Source organism: Tachypleus tridentatus, unplaced genomic scaffold (genome assembly GCF_004210375.1).
Source record: "Tachypleus tridentatus isolate NWPU-2018 unplaced genomic scaffold, ASM421037v1 Hic_cluster_2, whole genome shotgun sequence".
Classification (NCBI taxonomy): Eukaryota; Metazoa; Arthropoda; class Merostomata; order Xiphosura; family Limulidae; genus Tachypleus; species Tachypleus tridentatus.
The window spans coordinates 5310563-5332463 of NW_027467782.1; the positions used below are offsets into that span (position 1 = coordinate 5310563).

Consider the following 21901-nt stretch of genomic DNA (forward strand, 5'->3'; position numbering starts at 1 on the left):
TTTAAATGAAATTGCCATTTAAATCCATTAATGAACGGATTAACGAGATTCCCACTGTCCCTATCTACTATCTAGCGAAACCACAGCCAGGGGAACGGGCTTGGAGAAATCAGGACAAGAAACGTCTTTTCGTAGGAGTGTTAATGTGTTCGGCAAGATATTGGCAACTTTCCAAACTCAAGCGAGAAATGTCACGTGGCTGTAAACCGGGCAGCCCTTTTTAGAGACTTACTTAGACTATGACCTTGCTGTAACCTGCTTTTAAAATTAATTCTGGATCAGAAGCAAGTGTGATTTCCGTCACACGAATAATAATCACCGCAATTAGTCATGACAGCATAAATAGAGGATTCAAAAATATATACAACCTGATTTGGGATGCATCCATTGGAGACCTTCAAACGTCAAGCTGGTCGATTGTTTAACTTGTACCAGACTGTATTACCATTTAAATGTATCATTCGAAGTCTGATAACATTTCCATCAGAGGTAGTTTTGCACAAAATATATTTTATATATCTCTTATATTCGTATAACACATTAAATTCACAACGAGTCTAATATATGTGTCAGAATTAGGAACAGCTAGCGAAAACAGCGCTTTAGCTTTGCACGAATATTCTAAACAAACTATATGAAGTTGGACTAAAAGAATTAATTTTATACATCTCAAAAGTTATCTTCATGAGTTTGAAGTGAGCTCAACCTATTTACACATCACTGCAGATTGTTGCAACTGTAAGGGAAACATTCTGATTCAATACGATAACCTGAAGTTTATTTTGTCATAAAAACTATTTTTATTGCACATTTTGTTTTGATATCTTAACTGTCTCAAAGAAGGCACTGGCAGTAGTTACATAGTAATGGTGAGCTTTGTTTGAGTGGAATTTTACCTGTTCAGGTTGTGGTGACCTTCGATTTTGCCTTGCTATGGTTTTTAAGGTTGTGGTTATTAATGTGTGTTTTCTTTGTTAAATGCGTTGTTTTCATTTTTCTATAATCGACATAACGGGTAATAGCTTCCGTTTATTTTGTATTACACAATTACCATGACATCTTTAGACGATACGTTAAAAACTGATGTCTGTCATACCCCATACATTATGGCTATATACATTTATGACAACTAACATTTTCCCTTGGTCTGCAATATTAAAATAACCAGTAAATTGAAATATTGTTTTGATCTATTGCAATAGCGGTGACAAAAGCAGCTTTAATTGTGAAAAGTACCTTCGAATAATAAAGACAGTTAGATTCTTGTTATGTAGTCTAGTAAGGTGTATCTGTTGGAAAACCTAGCTCAATTCCGATTGTATACATAGTTATTACATAACAAAATACTTATGTTATATAACTGAGAGATATCTTATGAATATAACTGTCTAGGTGATTAATTTAATTAGTTAAGTGTGTGGTTAAAGCTAGTAGGGCCTGGCATGGCCTAGCGCGTTAAGGCGTGCGCTTCGTAATCTGAGGGTCGCGGGTTCGCGCCCGAGTCGCGCCAAACATGCTCGCCCTCCCAGCCCTGGGGGTGTTATAATGTGACGGTCAATCCCACTTTTCGTTGGTAAAAGAGTAGCCCAAGAGTTGGCGGTGGGTGATGATGACTAGCTGCCTTCCCTCTAGTCTTACACTGCTAAATTAGGGACGGCTAGCACAGATAGCCCTCGAGTAGCTTTGTGCGAAATTCCAAAACAAACAAAACAATAAACCTAGTAAATAGGAGTTAAAGATGCCCGATGGATTTCTTCTATAGTTTATAAATATTTGTATAGGTTGAAGAAACTAGTTGAGTTCCTGTTCGATGGTCTTTGAATACAAGTTAGTGAAGGACTGGAGAAACTAAGTCTTCGAGAGAGGAACTCAAATAATATAACGGGTATTATTTTTCTATGATGGTTATTCGTTTAAACTGTAAATATATATATGTATACAAATAGCAATTTTTATACTTTATTATCAATGTATAATATAAAAATGTATTATAAAAGCAAGAAATATATTTATTCAATTAAAATGTTTAAAATACTAAATTAAGGTATCGTTAGGCTTAAAGAATTTTACATTTTCTATTATTAATAACTCACATTTGCAGTTTTCTTTCGGTTTCACGTAATCGATACAGTACGTAAACTCATTTTAAATCTCTATCTTGAGATCCAATTGAAGTGGTTCTTAAGCTTACATTTCTCTGGGCTTCCACACCAACAGTTGAAAGATATCCTTGGTGTGTGGAAGAACTAGCTCTCATTTTGATCTGTTTTATTGCTTTGTGAAAAGTTACATGTTATCTTTCAGTTCTTGATATTTGGAACAGAGTAATTAATCCTTTATCATAGGAAATACTAGGTTGATACATCAGATTTCAGGCGAGATATTAATCTGAGAACTCCGTCTTCACATGAAGTGTAATATTGATACATCTACCTTCATGTGAGGTTCTATATTTGATGGTGTGAAACATTATAACTGAATACACTTGGAGAAGAAATCGAAGCAATAATTTGTTGCTTAAGCATGAAAGTAATTTTACAATGATATACTGCTGGCCAACATCTTAATGAACATAAAGAAAAATATGCATTTTGCGTTGTTAGACTCAACCACTTATTTAAGTAGAGTTTCAACAACATCAATGCTCACAACCTGCTCCTCAGCATCACTATGTGACACAAGGATGATGCCAGTGAAGTGCGGGTGAAAAAGAACACCCGAGACCTAGGCAAGGGGTTTCTCAGAATCCTCAGCCACAGTCCTGCCAGCAGGGAAGCCTGGGCCACCTCGGAGGCACCATCTCCCTCGGCTGACCCCAACACTTATTGGAATTATTATTTACAACAAGAGTTAATATTTAATGGCTGTTACATTTTTCATACCCAGAAAGTTCAAAACAATTATTTGAAAGGGGATAGTTATGACAAATTTGGTTACATAACTCAGTAAGAGAGTAAAATGTTGTATTTCAAATTCATTACTGCTGAGGATATACAAAATTCCAAAGGCCTCAGTGATAAACATATAAATAGCAGTGGCAAATTGAACAGAAGTGTACAGTTAGAAAATGTGAAATTAACCATACTTTGAGTGTACACTTTTACTGGTTGTTATTTAAAAATGAATTTAACAGTTTGATAGAAATATGGAGAATAACTTGTTACAGGGTATTCTAAATTAGTTCAGCTTGTGAAGTGGATTATAAAATAATTTAATCAACCAAAGTGGACATTTAACATGAAATGAACTGTCACATTTAAAATGTAACTATGGTCATCATAGTCTAAAGATTTTTTGTATGTACATTTAACTTGTTTTAAATATATAATTTTAAAATAAGTAGATAACTTGCTGCATGCTATTTTCAAATTTATCACCAACAAGTCACAGGTATCTACTGTAGAAGAATCCTAAAACTTTGACGTATATAGTATCTGACCAGGAGTTGAATGTAAAAATCTTCACAAGTATGCAGTGGAGTTAAAGTATTGATAGAAGTCACATATTTAGTTCCTTTTTGGTTACTCTGTCTCAAAACTGGAAAGTCTCACCTAAATACTGAAATTCATTAAGTTCTTATTTACTTTTGCTGGTGGCATACACAACATGATTAGATAGTGGTGAGGTCCACTATAAAGTAATGAAAAATAAATATGAGACAGAGAAAAGTTTAGTTCAGGAAATTAGTATAGAAGTAATTATAAGGGTAGGCTTAATTCTTACTATCATAATAACAGAAGTAAAAGATATAAAATAGATAACTTTAGAGCATTAGTAGGAATGAAAGATTTTGATATAATGGGAATAACTGAAATATGGTTAACCAAAGATGATGTGTGACAAAAATTTCTTTCAAATATAGTGGTAAAGGCTTTTCAATGAATAAAGTATGAAAGAGAGAAGTGGATTTACATGTAAAATGTGAATTACATCCTATTTTAGTTAAAGATATCAAAGATAACAGTAATGAGCTTGAATCCAGTGAAGGTTCTATAAGTGGATATAAAGGAAAATGACATTTAATGGGAATTTGTTACAAACAACCAAACGATATTGACAAAACTCAAACAGTTACAATGAGATTAAGGTTTCAGCTGTTAGTGAAGCCATAATTATGAGTGATTTTAATTTCAAGCATACACATCAGGAAATGCTACAGTCAACTTGTAAGATAGAAAGGTTTTTGTAAATGTTCACAATGACTTTTTTTACCAATTGGTCAAGGAATTTACTAGAAACTGCTATTTGAGATTTGTTGTAACTTCAAAAATATAGGTAGGAAACTGGGAAACACATGGGTACAAATGAACACTGCTGTATTAAGTTTGATGTTTTTTCCTGCATATTGAAATCAGAATATTTTGCTTCCAAATTTTAAAAATCAAATTTTAAAGGGAAACCACAAAACTTATCTGTTGTGAATTGGGCAGCTGTGTTATGCTGAGACTCTGAGCAAATGTGGAAAATCTTTAACGAAAAAAAAATTCAATATTCAAGGTAAATATTTTCCTTACAGAAAGAACAGGGTAGCAACAAGTAAAAACAATGTTGGCTCACAAACAGTATTGGAAATAAAATGAATGAGAAACAAAATAAATTGAAAATTAACTGATGTAACTCCTCTTATCAACAGGGTGATGAAAATTGTCCCAGTGCTTATAGACCCATTAGTCTTACATCAGTTGTAGATCACATTTTGGAGAGTCTGATAAAAAGAAAAACTTCAAAAAGTTATTTAACCAAGTTTAGAATTTTATTGGACAGCTAACATGGTTTCACTGATGGAAAACCTTGCCTTACAAATCTTATAACATTTTTCCAAAGGTTATTACTTATGTTGATGAGAGTAAGAGTAGATCAGGAAGAAAGGATTGTCACCAATGCAGTTCAACCAAACTACATTAATGTCACAAATGAGGTACCTCATGGTTCAAGTCTTAGGATCTTTGATCAATGGTCAATAAATTACTTAAATGTGCAATTACATTACAATGTAGGGTGTTACTACCTGTGAAGAGGATGTGACTGATTTACAGAAGGATTTATATCATTCAGTGAATTGGGTAAATAAATGGCAGATGAAATTTAATTATAATAAATGCAAAATAATGCCACTGGGTTATCATTATATGAATAATAATTTGGATGGGAATAATCTAAACAATAGAGAAAAAGGGATCTTGATGTAATAGTTGATCAGTCTCAGAAGCTATCCAAGCATTGTGTTATTGCTGGTGGTACAGCAAATAAAATTTTAGGTTATATTTACAGAGATTTTAATGCAAATCTAAAGCAGTTATAATTTCACTGTATGGTTCATTGGTTATGTCATATTTGAAGTATCGTGTTCAGTCTTGGTACCCTTAACTTGGGAAGTGCTTTGAATTGTTTAAAGAGGTTCAAAGTTGGGTTACTAGAATGATGCCAAGGATGGAGGAGTTGTCATATGAGGAGTGGCTGAAATCTCTCATACTGCTTTCTCTTGGAAAAGAAGAATTGGTGGAGGGATGTAATATGATGAGGTGTCTGATATTGTAAAGGAAATTGATAATGTTGATGTATCATCTTTGTTCATACTTAACAGTGAGAACAGTAGGACTAGAGGACTTAAATATAAACACTGGCAGAGTAGAAGTCACCTTCAGCTGAGATAACTTAATTCTTCTTACAAGATAGTTGGCCTTTGGAGTGGGTTGTCTTTAAATGTTATAGAGCAAAAAAATTTAAATGAGTTTAACATAAATCTTGAAAAGTATATGAATGATATGGACTGGCTTTAAGATTTTTTAAAAATTTATTCATTAATATTTATAGTTTAAATTATTGGATGATAGAGCCAGGATTGACCAATAGATCCCATACTTTCCAAAACGTTTTGTATTATGTCTACTGCTTCAGACTGCAGTCTAATTCCAGAAGATTTTATGTTTCTAATGCAACAATAAAACTTTTGTTAATAATGTAGCTTCTAACTCAGCTTTATTGTTAGTATTACATTCTTCACTATGGTACTAAGGGTGAGAGTATGACCATACAACACAGAAGATTATGGTATTGGGAAAACTAACTTCTAAAAAGTTCTATTCTAACATCTAACTTCGTTTTGTTTTGTTGGTCCCCATATGATTCTATTTCGGATCAACTGTCCATTTGATTGCACACATATCTTAAAAATGATGTTTATGCTTTAATGAGCTAGGTTGTGTTTACTTCTGCATACATCATACTAGGACCAACAGAGTATAGCAAAAATATAAATTATCTTTCTAAGAGTACGAATAACCTGGTCCTGAATTACATTGTTGAGTTGGCTACACCACTTGGCATATTACAATTTTTGTCTCTTGCAAGAAAAAACTCTGAACGACCAAGAAAGTTTGGCAACCAGAAAATAAAGCATTTAAACTCACCATTTTCACAAAAGTTATCTGAATTATAATGACCGAAAACTGTAAATTTTCTTTTGAAAATCCTAACTTTCGGCATCAGTCACATAACTATGATCTACAAAATACCTCTGCGCCACATAGTGGTTAGATTTTGTATAACGTTATATTTACATATTTAGACCTGCGGATGGATTGGTTAACTGATGAGTCTAAGCTTGTTGTGTCTGAAGCTAAAGTGTTGCTGAGTTGAACAATATGTAATGTTCGAAATCTATAAATATTGGTGATCAAATTTTATAGTTTCTTCGATTCGGGCATTAATCACAATTACAGTTTCCCAAGCCTATAGCACACTGATTGCATATGTACAATAACAATATTCTTCTTCTCTCTTGGTGCGCTGCTTTTATATAAATCATGCGAAACTAACAAATTCACCGAAGGTCGTTTGGCAAAAATATTGTCAATCGCTAGCATTACATACACTCCTAGTACTTTGTTGATTCTTACGATCGAGAATCTTCTATTAATGTAGATAACAGGCAGACTTGTGAATTATACAGCCCACAGTATACGTCATAAGAATAAATAAAATTACACTGAAAGAAGCGAATGTACTACACTAAATGTACAACAGTGAATCTGTTACAAAATAAAAACCGATAACTCAAGTGAGATTGAATTACCTTTTGACGAGGAAGAGATAAGCATACAGAAACTTCAGAGTTAGTTGACGAAGTAATAATGGCAAAGGACATCTCAGTTAAAGATACAAGAAGTGAAGGTAAAGGCCCCTGTAACAAAGAATGATATGCCAAATACTCCCCTAATGATACCTGATTAGAACTGAATATCATGCAGATCCTCGAGTAGTTGTATACAAACTCAAGAATGATGTGAATGAAAGTGGTTAGTACTGCCTCTAATAACACGACAAACAGTGTAATATAAGCACTGGATGATATGATACTCTATTTATGAAGATGTAATTATGCTAAGTAGGTTTATTTCTTTGTTTTGAATTTTGCGCAAAGCTACACGAAAACGATCTACGCTAGCTGCCCCTAATTTAGCAGAGTAAGACAAGAGGAAAAGCAACTCCTGGGGTACTCTTTCCAACGAATAATGGGATTAACTATAATAACGCCCTATGAATGAAAGGGCCAACATGTTCAGTTTAACGTAGATTCCAGCCCGTGACTCTCAGAATACGAGTCGAATGCCCTAACCACCTGGCCATGCCGGGGCACGTAACGTAGGATAAGTTATATATGTATATAATTACATAACAGTCCGGAATGGCTAAGCGTGTTAAGACGTGCGACGTGGTAATTTGAGGGTCTCGGGTTCGCATTCCCATCGCACTAAACATGCTCGCCCTTTCAGTCGTGGGAGCGTTATAAAGTGTGGTCAATCCCACTATTCGTTGGTAAAAGAGTAGCCCAAGAGTTTGGCGGTGGGTGGTGATGACTAGCTGCTTTCCCTCTAATCTTACACTACTAAATTAGGGACGGCTAGCACAGTAGCCTCGAGTAGCTTTGTGCGAAATTCAAAAACAAACAAACAATATAATTACATACGTTTATATGTTTATCAAGTAAATTATTTAAAAGTTCGTTAAGTGTGACTGTTGTTAATTTATTTTAAAAACAAATATGTAATTATTGTTTAGCTTTCTTCGTAACATGAAAGTCACAATCAATTAATTTATAGTAAACATTATGACAAGTTTAAAAACGAAACTCTTTAAGAGATGTACGTGTTGTTTGTAACTCATTGATGTCGAGAATTTAGAGTCGCGGGAAATTTATTGATGTGTATAATACAGAAAACAGACGATCAGGTAATAAAGATGAATAGTTTGGTTTGGTGTTTTATGACACAAAGCAACAAGGCTGTCCGCGCTAAAGATAAATAAGTAGTGTTAAATGAAAAGTAAAAGTTGAGAGACAGAAAAAAAATTAGCAGATAAGATGTTACCAAACGGAATTAGGCCAAAGAAAAGAATGAAGGGAAGTTAATCATCGTGGAAGGCCTTACAATTAATAGAGGCTTAACGATTGACATATTACTGTGAGTATTAAACAAAATAACGAAAATAATTTATTTCGCGAAAGAGAGTACTGACCATATATTTATATCTTTAATCTTTTAAACTCAAAGTTACAGCTTAACTATAGTTTGATCTATCTTAAAAAGAAGCCAGCAAAGACAGAAGTTACCACGAACCAACGTTAGCCTTATCGAAAGAATGTGATTGTTATGGTGAAATAGGAAAGATGAAATTCAAAATTGTTGTTTGTTAGTGATATTCTTTGCTGTAATTCCAGAAATACCTCATGATAATAATTAGCTTAAGTGATTTATGATAGATTTAATTCCATGTAATACGCTAGCAATATAAATTAATCTTTATAATTAAAATGTAATGACAAAGCTCGTACTAATGAAAATAGATTTATAAAACAAACTAACTCGTACTGGTACCACAAAAATCCATAAAACAATTCTCCACTTTGTGCTTCATTCAAGATTCAATAAATTAGAAAAAAGTTTATGCAAGAACTATTTCTTTATTGCAGAACGTAGTTTCAAATAAAAATACTCTGATAACAAGAACATTACTTCACTGTGGCTGCACATGTGTGTTTCATTATATCTTTACTGATGTAATGTGTAAGTACAGGAAGTAATGAATAAAGTCAAACTATAAGAAGTAGCTGGAAAGCTAACATCATTATTATTATGACTAAGGACAAGATGTAGTACTAATGGTAAATACATTTACTGTAACAAAATTACTGTTAATTCTGTAATAATGCACCATGCAAAGAACATGCTTTAATTATATATAGTAAGATATGAAAGAGAAGTAAAGCTAATCGTGGCTGAAATATGACACTGATTCATTATTACCTTAAAATTAATTTTAGAGGAATTGTTGATTGTGATGTATTATGATTTATCTCAGATCAGTCTCCAATTTATTATGTTACATACATTATGCATTACAATTTTAAACAGCTGGAAATTTTAATTTAAATGTTAATTAAATGTTGATATGTATTAAACATGTTTGAACTTTATTTCTTACAAGTTATGAAAATTCATTACTTAGTTTTTTACTGATGTGTTTTTCTAAATGCTTCTGTGATGTACACTGTAACAGGTAAATGAACCATGTGTTTCCTTTTGGAAGAGACGGATACCGTGCACCATATTTTCCTGGTCTATGGTGTTACTACTTGTGAGTATTTATTTATGAATTAATTTGAAGTATATAGGTGTGTACACTAAAGTTATGTGAACATTTAAGATTTCAGATTTAAAGAAGAACCAATTTTGAGAACAGTGAAGTTTAAAACAGGTTCAATAGGTAATGAAGACTATTTGACACAGTAATGGTATTTGGTATTCAGTGGGAATGAGAAATTTATCTATATACAGGAATATGTATGTATGTGTACTTAATTATTAAAAATTATTAATTTGGGAAGGGATGTATGGATCATCAGAAAAGTTGAATCAAAATATAAAAATTGTATTTTCAAGCTGACAACTCGGGACTCTTAAAAAGTAAACAAACTATTTTGTCCCCACTAAAATTGATAAGTACTGTAGGCATGGAGTTAATAGAGGGATTTATAATAAGCTTAAGAAAATAATACAGACATTACTTGCAGCTGTATTTATTTACTTTGTTAGAGTCTTGACAATACAGGCTCTGTATTTTGATTCATGTTGGTTCTTTATTTTTCTGACAGTCTAGAATGAGTTTTAATTATATTGTTACTTAAGTTGTTGTTTTTTTTTCATTTATAGAGAATACATTCTAAACTTGACAAATGCATGTGAATTCATTTGAATGCTACACATTTTATAACAGTTTACTGTTGCTTATGCTTTGTGTTCCACTCATCCACCACATATTAAAAATAAATAACAAATGTGCAAGAGAGAATAAACATACTTAGTGGTATACGCTGTAAGAAACAAACTGTAAAGTTGTTCTCAAAGGACCATTGTGAAGACAAAGATTGTTTGATCACAAATTTAATGACTAGCTTCCATCAGCTTGTACTATTATATAACAAAAGATGAACAGTAACAAAGGAATCTCATCAGAATGGAATAATGTTCCTTTTAATATAATACAACAAAGGTAAGTGCAACATAAACATACACAGTCACATGCTTACTTTGATAGGTTTACATAACAATATGTTTGTTCTTCAACAGCCTGCTGTGTACAAGTGTTTGTTAAAATAAGGCAACACAAATAATTCATTCAGTGTCACACTTTGCTAAATTGTCAATTATCAATAACATTTACTACCACTACCTATTTAAAATTACAATAGCTATATGAAAGAGTAATATATACAGTGGTAATAAATACTGAATATGTACTTGTGACTTTGCTAAGTACAAAAAACAGTAGAAAGAATTACCGATGTGATATTGAATAGTGACATCTGTTATGGTAATCATCCAGTGTCAAACACCTGTTGAAATATTGCCAGGGAAATAAACTTGAGTAATAATGAACAACAGTGGCTTGAATAACAATATCCGACATCAGAATCCTCTAATTTTGTTGTGTCTGTTTCCAATAAAAACACTAGAAACTGCACAAGCTGTAGTTCCCAACTAATGCACATACTGGACTTTTTGATAGCTAAAAATGAAGGACTTAGAAAATTTCACAGCATGACATAATTAAGGATGGGGAAGTAAGTTCAAAAGTACTGTCAGTTTCTTGCAGAAATCTCAGTGGAGTCCTGTAACACAATAAATATCATTTGAAATAATTTTATAGTGGAATCAAAATGGTTATTTGTGGCTTGAGTTAAGCTGTCAGCAATAGATCTACAGTTTTGTTTGCTTACATTTTTTTGTAATCCCTATTTGTGGATTTTAAATACCTAGTTTTTAATTTTCTGCTATGTTAACTTTTTTAATGCACAGCAATGAAAAATATGTATTTAGAATGAAACACGACCCCCACTAGGCACGTATAAAATTATTCCAGTAGAAAAGCAGCTCTTTCAAATAAAACAAGTGTGTTTAAAACATTTCTTTAAATAAAGATTTGTGTCTTTTGAAGTAATTATTTATCAAGGTTTTGTGTGAACTTGTTTAATGTGAGTCCAATATAACATGAGTCCACTCAGAACAACGTTGCATCTGTTATGTACTTACAACCACATAAAGCATCTTTCACTGAAAAATAATTAATTTTTAAGTAAGTCATGGACATTCATAGCATTCCATATAGCATAACTGTCTATGTTGTGGTTGAAAATGCTCGGTCGATGTTGCTGTAGTTTTGTGTAACAATAACATGAATAAAAATAATAATGATTAAGTAAGGAAATTTTAACTTTGTCTCAACAATCATGTATTTCGCTTATTATCAATCTTTTGGTGTTCCAATCTATTAACAAGAAAGGTTTTCAGTGGTGTTTCAAGAATGAGTCTACTTTTAAAGGGTTTTTTTTACCCAAATGATTAGAGATCACTCAAAGGCTTAATAGAGATATCCTAGTACAACAGGTGGTACTGTTTTGGAGTGAGGCTGCATTCTTAAAATAAGATGATTTTTATAACTTCATGGTCATTGATTTTGGTTCTATGTTTAAAGTAAAATTGTTTTAAAAAGATGTACTTTGTAAACTTGGGAGGGTTTCTTATTATTTTCAGTGAATCCAGTTTTCAATTTTCTGCAATATAGTGTTCGAGACAGTTATTTCTCATTATTATGTCTCCACAGAGAGGTGTACTGTAGATGCCTGGTATGGGTATTAAATCTTTTATTAAAATAAATTAGAGAACAATGTTTCAACCTTCTTTGGTCTTCAGGTTAACAAAAAGAGTTTTAATACCCATACCAGCCATCTTGAGATACATTTTTACTTCACGTGGGTTCTTCATCATCATGAGAGAGATGTAGTTTTTCTCTTGTTTCATCTTCTTCCAAACCCTTTTCAGTCAACTGCTATACCTACATATCTTGACAGATTATCTTGAAACTTGGTAGGGTCATACTTTGGTCCAATATGTCCAGTCAGTATTTTCTTTTTTTTTATTTGAGCATTTTTAAGGGGTCAGATGTCAAACAATCCAAAAATATATATTTTGGGCTCTTGTGTGGTTATATTTATAGCAGTTTAGAAGACAACTGGCACAAATGTAAATATTCAAACAAATAAACAAAGCTGTTGACTGGATAGCAGCACGTATATCATAAAGTTGCATTTGATACAATATTTAAACATCTATTGCACATGATCACGAAACTTCATTCAGATTTAATGTGAAATAAACTTTTGTTTTCACAAGACAAATCATAGCTGGTTAATTTAAAAATGTGTAACTAGAGGTCTTACAAAACTAATTGGATATGTGTATAAAGTATAAGTATTACAGTTTCAAATACTTTACTAGGTTTATGTGATTGTCGGATTGATTCATGTGGTAAAATAACAAGTAAGTGATTTGATTTTTGTTTACAAAGCCTATTTCATACTGAAAGTTGTCCAGGATAGCTCAATATGCATCTAAAAATATGTACAACCCCATAGCTTTGGGGGAAGAGGGCTAGGTGGCTTTTAAAACTCCAGCTAATATATATATTTCAGTGAAATGTTCACTGAAAACTCACCCATGTTTATCCTCAAGTTTATCAAGTGAAATTTCAATTATAATATTTTTGTCTGTTCATTTGCAGGTTTTTCTTTTAATAGTTGGTTGATATTACATTAACAATTATTCGTGGAGAACAGAAAAGGCTGAAAGAGTTTAGTGTTGCAGTCTTCTCACACAATAAAACTTGAGTTTGAAGATTTATATGTAAATTAGATGGCCTATATATCAGTCAGTCTGCAAAACTTACTAAATTCTGTAGCAATTCTGAAAATGAAAGTTAAACATGAAAACTATTGATCCATATTTTAGAACTTGTTTTACACTCAACAAATTTATTTTTAGTTCCTTGCATTCATCAGTGATATGATTCCAGATTATAATATTACTCTTTATCATGCTAATACTTACATTGACTTTTCATGTGAAACAAGCCATTTTATTTTGATCTTTAATTTTTACTTTTAAATATTTGCTAGAACATGTCTTTATAAATAAAAGTTATAGGCAGTGAACCAGTCATTTTTGTAACTATCTATGGTAAACTTAATGATTAATGTTATGAAGTAGTTTCTTTAGTTAAAACTTGGATATTCTTCACAAGTATAAAATATAAAACATTGCCTGAGGAAGTATCTCCAGTCTTAATTAGTTACAGCATGCCTGTTTCACTATGACGTAATTTTTGTGTAACTTTGTTGATGTGATAAAGAGATCATCATATCAAAGTAGTGAAATATAAAATTATAGCAGTCTGATGAGCAACGTTACAGTAATTACTCAACCATGAAGTTATACACTAATGTTTACAGTCTGTACAAAGTGACCTGTATTGGCTGTATTTGTGTAAACTAGTATTTTGTAAAATAGTCACAACTGAGTTATAAGTTATTAAAAAGTTCTTAAATTTAATTTATCTTAAAATACAGAACAGTAAATAAAGAAGTAGAGTAAACAATAATATTTTCTAGTTTTGAACTTTTTTACTCATTTGGGGCTTGACTCAGTACTGAATATCAAGTCTCATAAAATTTTACAGTAAGATGTGAAACAAAATGATATTTTAAATTTAGCATGTGTACATTTCAAAATAACAAAAAGTCATAAATTACTATATCAGTACCTTAGAATTGCACTATAATTTATAAAACTGTAACTTAGCTCTGTTTGAGTCATATTCAAAAGTAAGTGTACATAAGCAAGTGCTTCCAAAAATGTCAAGAGGTAGGTAGGGGCACTGAGACTAATTCAGTAAATGCAGCAAGCAGAAAAGATGGGAGATTCAATTTTCCATATTATAAGTTCTCAATATCAGTAATTTGAGCTCCTAACTCAGAAGAAACTATAGTCTTGGTATTTGGACATCGCAAACTCTAATTTGAGCACATCATATAATGCATAAAACCTGATATTTAGATTTTTTTTCAATATTCACTTTTAAGTTAAAAATTTAACTGATATATAATACTAAAATTTGAATTATAATTTCCAATTTAAAACCAAACTCATTTGTTTTGAATTTCCAGCAAAGCTTTACGAGGGCTATCTGTGCTAGACATCCCTAATTTAGTAATGTGAGACTTGAGGGAAGGCAGTTAGTCATCACCACCCACCACCAACTCTTGGGCTGCTCTTTTACCAGTGAATGGTGGAATTGACCATCACATTTAACACCCCCACAGTTCAAAGGGCCAGCATGTTTGTTGTGATGAGGATTCAATTTCTCAATGCACGGGTTACAAGTTAAGTGTCTTAACCACCTGATTTGAAATTAGTGTTTTGAAGAAAATGTTTAATGAAATATTTTGTGGTAAGTAAATTTTTCTTATCCAGCTTTCATCATTGAGTCATAGAAATTGAAATGAATGTTATGATATTATGCCATTCAGTAGACATGTGGTATCAGAATGTGTATTTTCACCACCCCAGTTTCAAACTTCCAAAAGTAGTATGTAAAGTATGTTTTTTATGTAACCATTTTAAATAATATAAAATCATAAGTTATTTTATCCATACTGTAAAATTCCATTGTATTAATCATTTTATTAAGTAAACTGTATCTGGTCTAAAACAAAAGCTTTTGAACATGACACTTTCTTCATAAACTATAACAACAACAACAAAAAGACAAGTTTACTTGTGAATACACTGTGCAAAGCCTGAGAAATTGTGCAGGAGGAAGTGTTAACTTTGACTGGTTATGCTGATTTCTCCAAGCCAGTTCACTTGGCTGTGGTTTTGCTAGATAGTAGATATAGGGATAGTTGGAATCTCCTTAATCCATTCATGCACGTCACTAATCAGATGACGAAACATTTGGCTAATCATTGAAATTAAATTTCCAAGTACCCATGGTTTATTCTCTTCAGAAAGCACACTAGCTGAGCCAGCACTCAGTTTATTAAACTAAGCTTCAGATTGACCTGAATGTGTGGTATTCAAGTACAGTAATGCCTATCATACAGTTATAAGTAGCTGCAAAATACAAATCCCTAAATGTTTTGCACAGAATTATTTCAAACATGAACAGTAAGAAATCCCACCTAATATTGTGCAATCACCAAAATAATCATTACTCAAACATTAAAACTAAGTCTCCATCCAACTACTGTTTTATAGGTTTCTTAGGACTACAACAGGCTCATGGAGAATTGAACAAGAAGATGTGTAGATAGAGATGAAATCAATAACTTCAATACATATTCCACACTGTTAATTCTAACTCTGAACCTAGTGCACTGTACTACAGTCCATTTCACAGTAAGGAAGTACTAATTATTGTAATGATATAAAATAGTCTCACTTCAGGATGACATGACAATAAAAAGTTCAAGTGTTACAGCACAATAGATACAGCGTATAACGTTTGCCTAAAATAAAAGATCAGTATTCATATAAGACTTGCATCTGACTTACATAGATACTTAAACTGCATTTAAAAACAGAAAATGTAACATACTAAATAAAATAAGCAAAAAGATTAAAAAATGTTTTGTGTTAAAACTATGAATCAAAACCAATTTATGAAAAACAATTAAAATTTATCATACATCTGGAATGGCTGCTGCAGACTTACTACATGCAGTGAAATATTAAACTACTTATGTACGACCAAACTGCTCCCAAAAATAATTTTCTGATCATAACTTCATCAGTAACTAAAACAGTAAAAAACCACTATTCGTGTGAACCTCAACAGACACAATTACAATGTTAATCATAAACTGGATTTTTTTTATAAATCTTTAAATCATCATGATGTACAAGCACACAGAGATGAACTGAAAACTTCTGAGAATTATATATATGATATTGATGAAATAACTTTGTTGAAGACCAGTATTTTGTAGAATACAATCACATTTCAGTTGTAATGCAGTACATTTTATGTATATTTATACATATTATTATTATTACTGTCTACAAATAAATCTTGAAATATCAATTACTTATCATATTACTTTCCTTCTCAATGAATGTGTACTTTCCACAGTTTGCTAAGCCTTGTCACATTTTACAACTGAAGTATGTAAAATATTTTTCTTGTTTTGTGTACACATATTGATATAAAGAACATCATATGTTATATTTAAGTACCACAGATTTCTAGTGTAATTAATAATTCTTATTAATTAAAATGTATTTATGTCTAAAAATATTTTTAAACATCATTCATCTCACCTTTCCTTGTGAGTCTACAACAACAAAAAAATGGATCTACCCATGAAGACACTTTTCAAACCAAAATACCATGTAGGTAAAAATTCTGAGCTTTCAATTGGTTATAAAAATTTCATAGAACAAAGTAAGAATGTGTAAACAATCATTTGCAAAAACTAAAGAAATAGACAGAATTAACTTTTTTGATTTTCTTAAAATAGTAATATTTCAGAAAATAGATAAGAAAGGAGGTTTTTTTTATTTTATATTCTAGCTTGTCAAAATTTGTTAATTTAAATTTCTATTTGTGAAAAAGTATAAACTTTGCCTTTGGACATCAGAAATATAATTTAAATAAAGAAGCATGTAGTATAGTACATGACAAACAAAATTTGATATTTAGGAATTTGTTTTAATATTTATTTTAAATTAATTAATTATTGTGTACTATTACATTTGAATTACATGCTACAACATATCTTCATAAAATAATGGTTCAATAAAATTTTGAATGTAAATCTACAAATGTGATAACATCCCCTGACCCCTACACATAGTAGTAGGGTTAAGAAGGTGTGGAATGAAACAAATACAATTACTAGTATAAAATGATAAATAACCAGAAACAATACTTAAAGATTATATATGCTATTACACTGTTGTAACATGGATTGTGAAAGCACTGTCTTCATATACTGTATGGTTTATGGAAAACATGCATGAAAGAGTGGTGTGCTTTGGACATGAAAGCTTTCTAATTGCATCTTTTGCAAGGGCAATAATGCTGCAGACATACAAAATTTGGTTTTGGTAAATACCAACAAAATCATGTCAACAATAAAGAAGGGTACATAATAGCAGTAACTTTGTTGTTCAACATCATAATACTCTTGTATTAATGCACCACATATAGGTGTGTGAATTTCTACACATTGCATGTGGCATTTAGAGCATAATGAAAGCTGATCACTAAATTGTTACTGACTAGTCATAGCGTATCATTAGTTGAAATATATCATGCAGACTCTCCCTTCAGTGTCACACAAAGAGGGATATATAAGAATGGGTTAAGATTCAAAGAGTCATATCCATAGTTTCATGAAATAGTTGTATTGTACTTTATACTTCCTTCTATATGTGAAACTTTATTGTTGTAAGATGTAGAAGCTACTTCTCTGAATACTTGTAATCTGATTTGATGAGTGATCAACTAAAGAGAGGGAATGGATATGGTCAGATTTATATGATTGCTAGGCAGAGTTAGCAGCAGTGCTTGTGGAACTTGTACACGCTTGGAGCATGGTTTCATTGTATTTTTAAAATTAAAGTTTGATGAAGGTAAGCTATATTGCCCTCGTTAAGCAAGAATAAATTTGTGTCTAAGAGAAATAATCTCAGGTTAAAAGAACAATGGAAAGCATCCAAGAATCATTATAAATTTGTACTGGCACATCTGTCTTAAGTAATGTAGTACTAATATTAAGAGTCATATATTGGTTATTTACCTTTTTCTAAATTTGAATCAGGAACAGCAAGATAGTTGTACTATATTTTCTATTCCTTTTCTTTGTTATGTAGAAAATTAAATTTGATAACGGTGTGTTAGCTAAGATGTTATCATTTTTATGATGTGCATAGTTTATAGTGTACATTCAGGTAGATTTGATTAGTATGTAGCTTACCTAGTTGCAGCCAACAGTAAATAATATTCCACAGTTTTGAAATATATATGGATGAGTGCAAAGTGAATTGTTTTAATTTGACTGTATACACAATGTGTAGTTATTCTCAATTTACTGAATATATAACAACCACGTATATACCTTTTCATAACTTGTAATGACTACATACACTACTGTGTACAGTATTTTGCTCGTGATTATGTAGTTCAGACTGTATAACTTTAAAAATAAAATTCCAAGACAGACATGTATGTAGTTTAAAGTTTAAAATCACCTGTATTATGGTTATCTATTTATTTTCATTTACCTCTACACAAACAAATTGTGTAAACGTTCTTCAGATATTTACAACAATGTCATAACAATAACTTGACACATAAATGTACAGTTATAGTAATATTGTCTTACATGACATATGAGAAACCCACTTAAAATTGAATGCAAAAAACAAATCATCTTGGGCTGAGGCACTTTACATGAACATTAAAACGTTTCGACCTTCTTCGGTCATAAGGTTCACAAAGAAAGGTTTCTGACGTTAGCTTTACCACATGTTTCAAAGGGGTTGTGTAACTTGACCAGAATTGTAGAGGGCGGTATTAGATAGGTTTGAATATATAATTTTATTTATTATGATTAATATAGGTATGAAGGTGACCTTCAAGTCATTTGGGTTAAAATGTTGTATAAGTAAGGCTTCTTTAATTTTATTTTGAACTATGTTTGTTTCTTGTGAGTAGTATTTGAGTGTTTTCTATGGTTATGTTGTGTTTATTTGAAGTTGCAGTGTTCGAAAAAACAAAGGTGACATGTTCTTTGAATCTGGTTTCCATTTTCTACTTGTTTCTCCAATATAGAAGTGTTTATAATTGAACTTTACAAAATAGTGTATACTAGTTCACCTCAGTTTTGTGGGAGGTTTTGAATAAATTTCTATTAATTGGAATGTCATATTTTGTTACTAATTTTGCCAAATGTTGGTTATTTGTTTGCTGATGTCGGAATATATGGTATACAGCAGTATATGTTTTTTGATTCTGGATGTTTCCAGTTGGTTGATTTTGCTTTCTGTCTAGGTGTGTGCTGGTAATGTTTTCACGGTTTGTGGAATACTTTTGATGTTAGAAGTATTGTTGCCTTTTGTCTAATTCATCGTTAGTTTTATCTGGTTGAGCATAGTTTTATGGGCTGTGTTTATTTGGTTTCTTAGTATGTTGAGTTTTGTTTTGTTAATTTTTGTTTCATTGTGCTTTTGCTGTTTTTTTTACCTCATGAATTGTTTGTACTGTCTTACTGTATGGGTATTGTAGTTAGTAATTTAGTCTACATATTGCTTGCTGCACATGAAGAAGTGCCTGCTTCAAGTTTATCCATTTAAGAACTTTAAAGATTTATACTGAATACTATTCTGTTTTTTCTCAAAGTTTTTATTGTGACATTAAATGAATAGCAGTAAACCTTGTTAAACAGTTAACTTTCTTATAATTCTATATTTAACTGGAAAAGAAAAGCTATGCAAATTTTACATGACTTGAATCTTGATTGCCCAGGAATTAGTTAAAATGTTAAAAAATAAATTGGGACAAAATTGAGATTTTGTGTTCAGAACAAGATTTTGTGTTAGCATAACTGTATTTTTCTTCTTTACAGAACTATAAGATTTTAAGCCTTTTTGACTGTGTGAATCGCCTTCAAGTTCAACTTTCCAGCTCCTTGTCGTCATGTCAGTGATGCTGAACAAGATTAATGTGAAGAAACCTGTGAAGGAAGAATCTGCCCATCAGAAGGAAAAGTACCAATAAACAGTGGAGGTGAAACTATGGGGGTAGAGGTGTCAGTCACTCCACAGCAAGTACACGTTTGTCCATTTCCTTTTTTTTTTCAAACATTAAATTTCTTGAAGTGAGCTAAACATACATAGTGAAGCTCCTACAGTAACATCTGGAGGACATTATAAAGGCAGGGGATCAATAAAATGGGGTCTTACTTTTTAAGCAATCTGATGCAAAACCGTTTATGAGGGAGGGGTTACAGAAGGCTGTGGATTTCCTCTACTCCATATGGGTTGATCGATGTAGATCTCTTATCCTTTTCTGTCAATCTTGCAAACCCTTTTAAAAGTGTAAAATTGAACAGCAGTTTTTTTGTATATCAACATTTAATATGTGTATATGTGTCAATTATTTTTAAACATGACATTTGTATTTCCAAGCTCACAGCAGGCAAGGTCTAATTATGGACAGTGTTTTATAATGGGGAAAAAGAGCACTTTTGGAGCATAAGAGGAGAAAGACAGGTACATTAGTTCACCCATCCACCTCCATTGTTTGTGTTATTGAGCTCCTATTAAAAACCAAACTATCAAATGTCTTGTGATGACTGAAATTTTGTTCTAGAAGGCTTATTGTGAGATAAGAAATAGAGTACTTTAGTAATTATTTTAAGTATAAAATGAAAGAACACATTTGTTTAAAACTGTTATTGTGTTATGACAATTACATAAATTCAAAATGCTTTATATGATTGGGTGAATATCACCTAGATTTTACATGTGGAGAGAAAATTGTAGTTACCAGTTCTTATGTTGCTAGGACCCTCATGAGATGTTTGTTAGCATTATAACCATAACATCAAAGCTTAAAGTGATATGGGATGTTGTTGTTTTGTTTTTATAGGAACTATAAAACAACCTCGCTGTCTCAAAACTGTCTTCGGTCTACACCAAATATCTTACTCTCTTTCTTTCCCTTTCATTCAAGTACAAATGGTAAGATACAACACAAAGTAACAGTGAAACAAAGTGCATTGAACAGATGCATACAGGTTTTCAGTAAGGAGTCTAATTAGTATATCCACTGCTGTGAATAGTAGTTAACAACTGTTGGCTTCTTGGAAGGGTAAGGTTCAATAGCCAGTGCAATAAATACTTCCTGGATAGAGGAACTACATTTCTTTTCTTAAAATGTCATGTAAGAGGGGATAGGAACAAAAGAAATGAACCCTTTCATTACAGACTCGCTGTGTGTGACTTTGTTCATAATCATCAGTTTCCACACTGTAACTTTTAAAATGATATGTGTATCTTCACAAAATCTGACTAGCTTTCTGTAAATATTACTAGTATTTTGTATACAAAAAAATTCAAAGTTTTGATCAAGTATTTTCACTAAAATTAAGTTATCTTTTGAAATTCAAGAATTGTTCAAACTGGTCCACTTTCTTTTCCTCCTCTTCAAAAAACTGCATTACAACAAACTTTAAGTGTTTTAAATCAATGGCAAGTAGTGTAGTGACTAAAATATATAAGTTCAGTGTTATAAGATAGAATACACTGTTTAATGTAGGTGGTAATTTATTTTGTGAGTTAATATTTCATGACTGTTTTGTTTCACAGTAAGAAAGTTGAAAGCAGAAGGTTATTGAAAGTTGTGTAATTGATATTAAGGCTACAGAGATTTCTAGAATGCCTCAATGCAAGAAATAAAAGTGTCAACAACCATACAAAAGACCCACAGAGTAGGAAGT

At 31.7% G+C, this 21901-nt stretch overlaps 1 protein-coding gene and 2 long non-coding RNA genes across 11 annotated transcripts in view; 1 reads left to right on the plus strand and 2 right to left on the minus strand.

Moving 5' to 3' along the window:
- The window catches only part of LOC143242668 (uncharacterized), a 390035-nt gene extending 383508 nt beyond the window's left edge, over positions 1-6527 (minus strand). Inside the window, exon 1 of the long non-coding RNA XR_013023116.1 lies at positions 6411-6527. This is a non-coding gene — a long non-coding RNA (uncharacterized LOC143242668). The remainder of the gene's footprint in view (positions 1-6410) is intronic.
- Positions 1-21901, minus strand: part of LOC143242663 (dynein axonemal heavy chain 7-like) — a 619118-nt gene that overhangs the window by 33091 nt on the left and 564126 nt on the right. The gene's annotated exons all lie outside the window — the stretch shown is intronic.
- Positions 864-20792, plus strand: LOC143242674 (uncharacterized). Of its 6 annotated transcripts, none has more exons than XR_013023133.1 (4): positions 864-904; positions 1782-1885; positions 9559-9636; positions 20027-20792. It is a non-coding gene; the product is annotated as an uncharacterized LOC143242674 (long non-coding RNA). The 6 variants fall into 6 exon arrangements; XR_013023131.1 differs by lacking the exons at positions 864-904; positions 1782-1885 and adding exons at positions 8127-8462; positions 14561-14844 and having other exon boundaries at positions 20027-20789; XR_013023132.1 differs by lacking the exon at positions 864-904 and having other exon boundaries at positions 1272-1885; positions 20027-20788.